The 9,673-nt window shown below is 32.0% G+C and overlaps 1 long non-coding RNA gene across 1 annotated transcript; it reads left to right on the plus strand.

Annotated features, from left to right (window-relative positions):
- The first annotated feature begins 8,623 nt into the window (after positions 1 to 8,623).
- LOC110902668 lies at positions 8,624 to 8,938 on the plus strand. Its single transcript, XR_004876112.1, has 3 exons — positions 8,624 to 8,672; positions 8,753 to 8,819; positions 8,902 to 8,938. It is a non-coding gene; the product is annotated as an uncharacterized LOC110902668 (long non-coding RNA).
- The last annotated feature ends 735 nt before the right edge of the window (positions 8,939 to 9,673 follow it).

The following is a 9,673-nucleotide window of genomic DNA, read 5'->3' on the forward strand; positions in this document are numbered from 1 at the left end:
GGGAAAATTGATCAATAACGCCCAATAATGTCCAGGGGGTGGGGAGGGGGCGTGATTGGCGTGTTTTGTGGCAAATTTTGAAAAAATAATGCCCACTACGCATGGTCTAAGATATAACTTTTTATTGATGGTATATAAAATTACATGTGCTCAACCCATACAATACATGAGTTTCTTAAAAATGTAACTTTTTTTATTATTTAATATATAAAATTAAATTTACTCAACCCGTACAATACTTAGGGTTCTTAAAGATATAACTTTTTATTATCTAATATATAAAATTACATTTATTCAACCCATGTAATAAATGAGATTTTTAAAGATATATATTTTTTATTTGGTATATAAAATTACATTTATAAATTTTATATAAATATCATTGGTTTTGTATTTTTTTTCTAAACGACAAATTTCTTTACACATGACGTCTTTAGGACTTGAACCCAAGACCTCCCCTCTCCAAGTGTTTAAAGTTTTGTCTTTATCAATTGACTGTGTTCCTTATGTTTAAGTATTATTTATATATTTTCTAATTGATAGGTGTAGCACACTGGTACTTAAACATGTTATTTATATATTTCCTAACTAAATTCATAAAAGATAGCCGGCTTATAGCCTAGCGCTATCATGACGTCTAATAAACGTGTTTTTACAAATTATCTACAAAGCTGCATAAAATATTGTTTCTACAAATTTTGTACAAAACTGCATAAAATACTTTTATTATTATTGTTATCATCATTATTTTGCGTCATATGTTATAATTTAGTGAGCCAAGATTTAATTGCCCCTATTATTTTACTCTGTTTCGGATTTTATTATTATTCAATTTTAAAATTTTTATTAAAAAATCAATAATATCTTATCACAAAAACCATTTTATCATATTTTAATCTTCATTATTAACTATACTTATTTTATTTAACCCGTGTAATACACGGGGTTCTAACCTAGTATCTATATATTTGTCAAATCTATACTATATAATAAAAGAAACCTGATTTGGGACACATGTCATTCAATGAGGGCATCAATAATTTATAGATAAATTTTAAATTTTAAATTAAAAGATTTAAATATTATATTAGAATTTTATTTTGATTTGAAATTATTAAACAAAAACCCATAAAATTAGTAACCATGTGTATACGAAATATCTACAAAAGTAAATTGCAATGTCGAAGTTTGATAATCATGAAAAACAATTAGTTATTTATATTATCTGATTAAGTGTAATCTTAATAAATAACTTTAGTGTTAAAAACTTTTTAAATTTTTAATGCAAGTATATTATTATAATCTTAATAAATAAATTTGATATTAAAAACCTCTTATAATTTTAATACAAGTATATTATTACTAGGTTAGAACCCCGTGTATTACACGGGTTGAATAAATGTAATTTTATATATTAAATAATAAAAACTTATATCTTTATGAACCTTGTATATTGTACGGGTTAAATAAATGTAATTTTATATATCAAATAATAAAAAATTTATATCTTTAAAAACCATGTGTATTACACAGATCAAATAAATGTAATTTTGTACACTAAATACTAAAAACATCGTATCGTTTTACTCTTCATATGCTATGCATATTATCTATGTCACATAGAAAACATCATGTTTTTTTTAGATAAGTTTACCATGTCAAATAAGTAATATGCATATTATCTATGTCACATAGAAAACATCATGTATTTTTAGATAAGTTAGATACATGTGTTTTAAAACAAGGTAAACTCTTAACATACATATTTTTTCCTATTGTAACTAAGATGTAGAGGTCTGTAAAATGTATCTTCACATTCGGCATGTCATAACTTTGTTTTTTAAATTTAGACTTACTTAGTTGTCGTATGGTGTCTCATGTCTTTATTTTTATTTTTTCACTTATATATATGTTTTATTGGTTCAATTGTACATGTAAAGTATTACACTATATATAGTATTTTCTCAACTATAGTTAATTGGTTTTATTGATTCAATTTTTGTCTATGCATTTACAATACTTTTATCTGTCTAGAAGTCCTTTTTTCAGACCTTTCAAATGGTATCGTTTTTATTGGTTTCCTTACTAATTGTGATAAAAGTAATTATTTTGTACAATTTATATTGGTTTATAGCTTTGAATACGAGCATACCTTATATTAATGTTAATGATAGCGAAAGTGAGGAAACTATATTTGGATAGTAGAAAATATAATATTATGCCAACATTAACCCGTCAAAATAATCTATTATCAGATAAAATCAGACACGTTACCTTTGAACAAGAAAATGTCACAATACATATTAGTAGTGGTACAAAATTTTAAGTTCCTATGACAAATCCTAAAACAAATAACAGATCATATTATTATGGATGGCTATACAAACTTCAATATTTATTTCATATTTGGTCTGCATATTACTCTATATTATATATACTTAGATCATATTATGAACATATTTTTTTTATTTCACATTATAATTATAATTCACCCGTGTATTACACGGGGCAATAACCTAGTGTAAATATATTCCAAAATTAAAATGAATTTAAGATAAATACTTTTAAATTGTAATCTTAAAAATATATAATATTATTTACTTTATTTATTTATTTGTTATAGATTCTTCACTAATTTCTACAAATTAACGTGTTATATTCTATTCGTCTATAAATAAACTACAATCACAATAAACTGATTGTTTTTTGGTTTATCAGTATATTTTATAGGTTTTGTAAGCTAACTTTGACTTATAGAACATGCACTTATGAAGTCAAAGAGAAATCAAGCACAGATGTTAAAAGTGTGATTTTTTTTAATTTTTATTATTTTTCCTCAATATATTGTATTTACTTTTTTAAGAGATTAAAAAATAGGTTATTTAACTTATTTTAATTTAAAGATAACAGAGACATTCTTAATTGTTGGTATACTTGTTTTTTTTTCTTTGAACGACAAATTTGAATCACTGACGGACCGCTGGAGTATCATTGTGTCACGAGCGAAACCACCCGGTCTAGGCTATAAAGCATATACAGCAATTCAGAAGAAAACTCAATAAATTTGGGAAAACCCCCATTGTGAGAATCGAACCCAGGACCCCATGGTCCTTAAGCCTTATCTCACTTCAAAGATGTCACTAGGCTATAATATCAAGTATTTATGGTTTCATATAAGGGGTTTTTTCTTTTATTATTTATATATGGAGTAAACTGTCATTTTGGTTCCTGGGGTTTGGTCACTTTTGTCATTTTAGTCCAAAACTCAAACCTTTTAAATCTCGGTCCCTGTGTTTTCACTTTTATTGCCTTTTTGGTCCAAAAATCAAACCGCCTAATATTTGGCTAATAAAATCTGGCTATTTTGTCTTTTTCCTCAGGAGCAAAATGGTCAATCTAGATTTATTATAACATATTATTAATTAAATTAAATATCCCTTCAGCCTCTATACGTTCATCTTCTTCATCTTCTCCCCACACCCTAATCCCTAATCCATCTTCTTCCCCCCTGCAACGCCGTCGTAATCCAACTTCAAAACCAGCTTCCTAAACTGCACCGTTTTCTTCTTCTTACCGGCTGGAGATCTTTCACATATAGCCGCCGGAGATGTATTCACCACCTCCACCAACGGAAACTTCCACCAATGTCGGTCATCGGCATTTTTCAATGCCCTCACTATGTTTCTCACCCCAAACCCTAACCCCATCGGATACCCATAACAACAATTGTGGAATTCAGATGAAACGGTGTCGTTTGTTCCATGATTTTCTGAAATTGTTGTACAATCCCTCATGATACTATCGATCCCCTGTTCAATTCCATCGTTAAGAATCGATTCGGTATCGAAATCGTCTAAATATTCCTTGCTCTGTTCCAATTGACAAAAATTTGTGGTTTTTGAATCGGTTAGAAAACAGGGCCACTTAATAATTTGGGAATTAAAAAAATTTAATTCTGGTGGCTCATTGCCAAAATTGTCAACGTGTTTGGTGAATTTGGAAAGATTAGTGGTTCTTTTGGTGAGATGTTTGGTTTTAAAAATGTTGGAGGAGGCCATGAAAAGCAGAGCAGCGGCTTTGTTGTACGTTTGATTCGGTCTTTTTCACGGTGTTTGCGGTTTTTGATTTGATATTGTGACTGGGGAATTGCTTGAATTCGATAAGGTTGAAGATGGAGATGATGTGTTTGAAGTTGTTGTGCTTGAATTACCATATGGTTGCCATTTAACTATGTGTTCAAGATCAAACCCACAAGCTCTAGAACTTAAACAAGATGACATTTTTAGATTTCAAGAATTTAATTCACACATAATTTCATCAAATTGTTTATAAAAAGTGTTGAAAATAATTAGAACAGAAGAAAATGGTAACCAGCTGAATAAATATATGAAAAACAGAGGATAAACTCTGAACCCTAAAAAAGCTCTTGAACTTAACCGGTTGAATAAATATATAAATGACCATTTGCCCATCAGGAAATTGAGAAAATAACATGATTTAATTTAAGAAATATAATCTGATTTCATTTTTAGACCAAAATGGCAATAAAAGAGAAACTATAGGCACCCAAATGCAAACCTATTGAACCAAAACATCAGTTTACTCTTTATATGTGTGTGTTGGCTATGGGTTACTTGATGCATGATTAAATGCGTGCGTTTCTTATAAGTGGACAAACTACCCATCACTTAAGTATTGTGCTTTCAATGTGAACACAATTATTAAAACATAAGTGTCCATATGCAGCATCACAAGAACAAGATATAATAGATTTTCTAGAAAAAGTAACGATGTTTCATTATATTTTTAATGTTATGTTTTCTAGTAAAAACACATCAACCGTAAAAAAATAGATCAAAAGTTGTAACTCTAACGCTCTGTTGATTCAATTAATTAATCCGGGTTCAAATTGACTTGGTATAAAAATTAGAATTTCCTCTAATAAATCTCTTAAATTCAAGTATCCATCTTAGGAGCCATGGAATAAAAATTTAATTAAAATATTTAAATATAACGAAACGAAGAGTTCTTTTGGATTTCTTCTTCTTCTTCACAAATTTTTCCTCTTTTCTGTTAACAAATCTTTTAGGGTCATTTACTTCTCGAAATGTTTATAAATGAATTTGAGTAATTTTGTCGTTTTCTCTTATAAATGTACTTTTGAACCATTTTATTTTATTTTAATTCATTTTCAACATATACATACAAGTTCATATGACGTGATTGAATAGTTTTGTTAGGCTACACGGTATGCAGACGGGATGAAGATGGAGGACGGAGCTCGACGGGGGTGGGCGGCATGGTGTTGGGTCCGGCGACGGACCGCGGGCCCACCTGGAGGATCGTCCTGAACGGCGAAGAATGGACGTTGAAGACGGGGACGGAGCTCAGGACGCAGGGGGCGGCACGGTGTGCCCAGCGGCGCCGGACCACGACGAACCGGGGCCGAACCCCATACCGACTAGCCTTAAGTGGTTGGTGACTTTTGACTGCCATTTTAACTTTTGTTTTTTTTTCTTCTTTTTTCATATAATAGTTATTTATAGGTGATGCCAGATTACAATTTTATCTCAGGTGTAAAATTACGATTTCGCCCTCGATTCAAAATAAATTTTTGCTTTTGTCCCCTGCTTAAATTTACGATTTTGCCCTCAGTTAAAAAATACAATTCTGCCCTCAGTTAAAAATAAAAATGTGGTTTTGCCCTCAGCTAGAGTCCTGCCAAATTACGATTTGGTTCCCATTTTAAAATTACGATTTTGGCCCCAGCTAAAAATTACGATTTCGCCCGCAGCTAAAATATTACGATTTTGCCCCCATTTCAAAATAAAAAATATGGTTTTGCCCTCAGTTCAAAATATTATTTTACCTCCATTTTAAAATTACGATTTTACCTCCGCTAAAAATTGCAATCTTGCCGTAGTTTTTTTTTCTTTGGCAAAACCATGGTAGTGTTTTATTTTACTTTGTTGACTTAATTTTGTTTTTATTCATGCCAAACAACTGCCTAGCACTCGCTAATTGGTCCTGACAAATTATTGTTTTGCCTCCAACTCTAAATTACACGCTTGTCATCGTTTTAGTTAATTTTTTTTATCATAACTATGGTACTGTTTTTTCTTTAATTGGTTAACTTGATGTATCTTTTTTGATATCGTGTTATAGGTAGCATGTATAACTAACCGACATAAAGGCGTACATGTTATTAACCTAAGAAATACTCGGTTTAGTGCCCCGCAAAGCGGGCGACGCATAACTCTAGCTGCCTAACACTGGCTCATTAGTCCTGAAAAATTACAGTTTTGCTCTGAGCCCAAAATTACGGTCTTATCATCGTTTTTTTTTCATAGCAAAATTATAGTAGTCTTTTTTAATTGATTGAGAATTATTCAGTCATTACCTCACAACGCGGGCTGGGCATCTACTAGTTTATAAACATTTCGAGAAATAAATGACCCTAAAGATTTCTTAATAAAATGATTAATTGTTAGCCGCACTTTATTTTCTTACACACACTTGTCAGAAACCATAAACTAGATAACACGGACCTCCCAAATGCATTTTCTTATAAGTTATAACTAATTTATATCTAAATCTATATTATCTATAATAAGAGATTATGAGTTGATCTAAATATGTATACGTGTCAATTTCTAAGTTATGCCACTTGTCCCTGCTGATGTCATAATTCCGTTTTCAATATTTTATTAATTATGAAAAATATATTGTATATAATAGGATTTTTTAAGGAGGGAATTTCAAAATCAATTTCAAAATTCAAATCATAACTTTAATCCTCTTCTTTCTCTCAAATATATTCTAATCCTTCATTTTCAAAATTCAAACCGTCAATCTTCACTCCTCTCTCTCTCTTCAACTTCCCAAATCCCCTGAGTTTTCAAGTGACACCCAGAGCAGCCGCAACCTTCTGCCGTACGCCACCACCGCCACCAATTCCGGCCACCATTACCTCCACTTCTCTCACCGGTAAGAAGTATAAAGTTCCGATCTCCGATGAAGGTACCGCCAGAGCTACCGACTTAAAGAAGGTATACGAAGTTTCATGTACTTTGTTCATCTTTATTAGGGTTTGTTAGTTGTTAAGCCTAATTAGGTGTTGAGGGTTTTCAATTCTTCACTCCAATGTAAGTTTATTTTACAATTATCTTGCTTTGTTTTAACTTTGTACTACCGATTTGATGTTAACATTAGGGTTTATCGATTTGTTCATAACTAAAGAATTACCATTTATTTTTTTTCAGATTTGTTCAGATTACATTTTTTTACTAATCGGTTTCTTTTTTTTTACAAAGCAGTCCAGATTAGGGTTTTTTTTATGTTCAGATTTGTTATACATCTATAAGTGATCAACCATCATATTACTGCCACAACCCGAACTTTTAACTTTCTAATTACTTACATTCAGTGATCTATTTTGTTGCTTATCATGGTGATGAATGGGGGGTTCTTGCTCTTGATGATACGTAAGCACCCGAAACTTGTGGATAACACGTTTTTTTATTGAAATCAACTGTTTGTTTATGGGTTTCATTGTGGTTGTCAAGGTTGTTGTTTGAATTATTAGTGCTGACTGGTGCTCAAGTTGGATGAGATTGGACTTGGACTTCTATTTTTAAGAAAAAAGGGAGCAAGTTAAGTAAGTCTTTAACTATGTTTTTGTATTAATCCGACTCGACAACCAATTGGTTAGCTTTATGCCTTTTAGTTATGCATATTAATTTTGGAGTTCTTATATTATTATCAAGTGGTTTGTACGTTTAACATGGTTCTTAATATCTAATTCTTTTAAATAAAAACGATAGGATAAAGTTGACACACATGTGACACATGCAGCTCCCAAAGCTCAAAGGGTGTAACATATGCTTAGTTACCATGTAGGTGGTTCAAAAGTTGTGGCTTTTGCGTATTTTATTAGGTTATTGTTTCTTGAATTTGAGTTAATGTTTGTGTTTTGCAGGATGGTATGTGGTTGCGAAAGAACGCCTTCATAGTGTCTTTTTGAATAATAAAAGGTACATAAACATCATCATTGATTTGATGTTGTGAGAACTGAGAATAGGTGAAACCATCATCATTTTGCAGAATAAACAGACTGGATATTACTTATTCCACTAGGTTAATGAATTAGGATCATGAATTAACATAAAACTCATTGATAAATGAATAATAATTATATTTAATCTGTTTGGTCTTCAGTTCTTCAGCCAGGATTAGGAGTGAAGTTCTCACACCATTTAGATCCGTGAGGATGTTTTTCTACCTTGCTTTCATCGCACAAGCTTTACTCGGTGGACTAATAGCCATCACACAACTTATCAGTGCTCTGGCTAACCCATTACGAGCAGGTGCCGTTACCGATCTGCTTTGGGATCCAAAAGGTTTGAAATCTTGCCATTTTCATCCAGCTTGCTAACGACATCCATTTTTCTCTGTTAAGCGTATTCGGTCTTTTTCTGCATTGGTACCATCTGCAAGCAAGGATGTAGCCAATCTGATTTCGGTAAGCATTAGTTACTATGTTTTGCAACCGCCGCAAAATTTTAAACTAAAGATGTTAATTTTTCCATTGTTTTGCTATGTAGTTGCTTTGCTCTTGGGATCCGTGTAAGATGCCAACAACATCAAAAGATCTTCACCATCCTTTCTTTCAGGTAAAAACCGCTGCTGCGTCCAACAATCTCTAAAATAATTTGTAAGTTAAGATCATCTAATATTTTTATTAAATGTGCAGAGCTGTTACGGTGTCCCACCATCTCTTCGTCCTAAATCAACTACTATTGCTAGGACACCTCAGTCTGGTTTGATCTATTGGTTGTTTACGCTTTATTCTCTGTTGCATAAGATGGTAAATTTATAATTAGTTGAGTTTTTTTTCAGTAGCATTAAGCGGGAGGATAGTTGCGGACCCGAAATGCGCGAAAAAGTATCTTGCGTTTTGCCCAACTCAAAGCCAGCTGGCAAAATAAATTCATCCGCCAAAGTGCATGCTCCTCTAAATTCCGGTATCAAAAATGTCTGTGTTGATATTTGATAATTGTTAAAGAGGTGAATATTAGATACCCATCTTCTGTTTAAAATATGTTACAGGCGTGCAACGCCGAATGGAAATGAACCGACATGATGGGGTAAACGAAAAGACAAATAATAGCTCGTCAAGGATACCAAGTACCAACCACCCGTGAAAAACAATCTGAGTAAGTATCCTTTCATTAGATATAATAAACTATATGGATAGAACTATTATGAACCGACAGGACGGGGTAAACGAAAAGACAAATAATAGCTCTTCAAGGATACCAAAGTACCAACCACCCATGAAAAACAATTTGTGTATAATTGATCTAGGACAAATAATACCTCGTCCGATTCATTTATGTGGGGCCATCGGTAAAATCAACATTTGGCTACAATTTAATTCATTTAGGCTGCAAAGTTCATGAGCTTAGTTAACTCTTGAAAGGGATCGAGTTTGATTTAAATATTCGTCGGTTAAAATTGACATACTTATGATGGAAACATTGCCAAAGTTGTCGAAGGCCATCGCAGGTACACCATTATTATAGCTTTTAATGTGTTTTTCGGTTCGGTTTTGACCTTTAACCATATCCGTAACCGCTAGCTTTGGTTGTGGAATTTCCTTAACCATAAGCAT

This window comes from Helianthus annuus, chromosome 13 (assembly GCF_002127325.2).
Source record: "Helianthus annuus cultivar XRQ/B chromosome 13, HanXRQr2.0-SUNRISE, whole genome shotgun sequence".
NCBI classification, from domain to species: domain Eukaryota; kingdom Viridiplantae; phylum Streptophyta; class Magnoliopsida; order Asterales; family Asteraceae; genus Helianthus; species Helianthus annuus.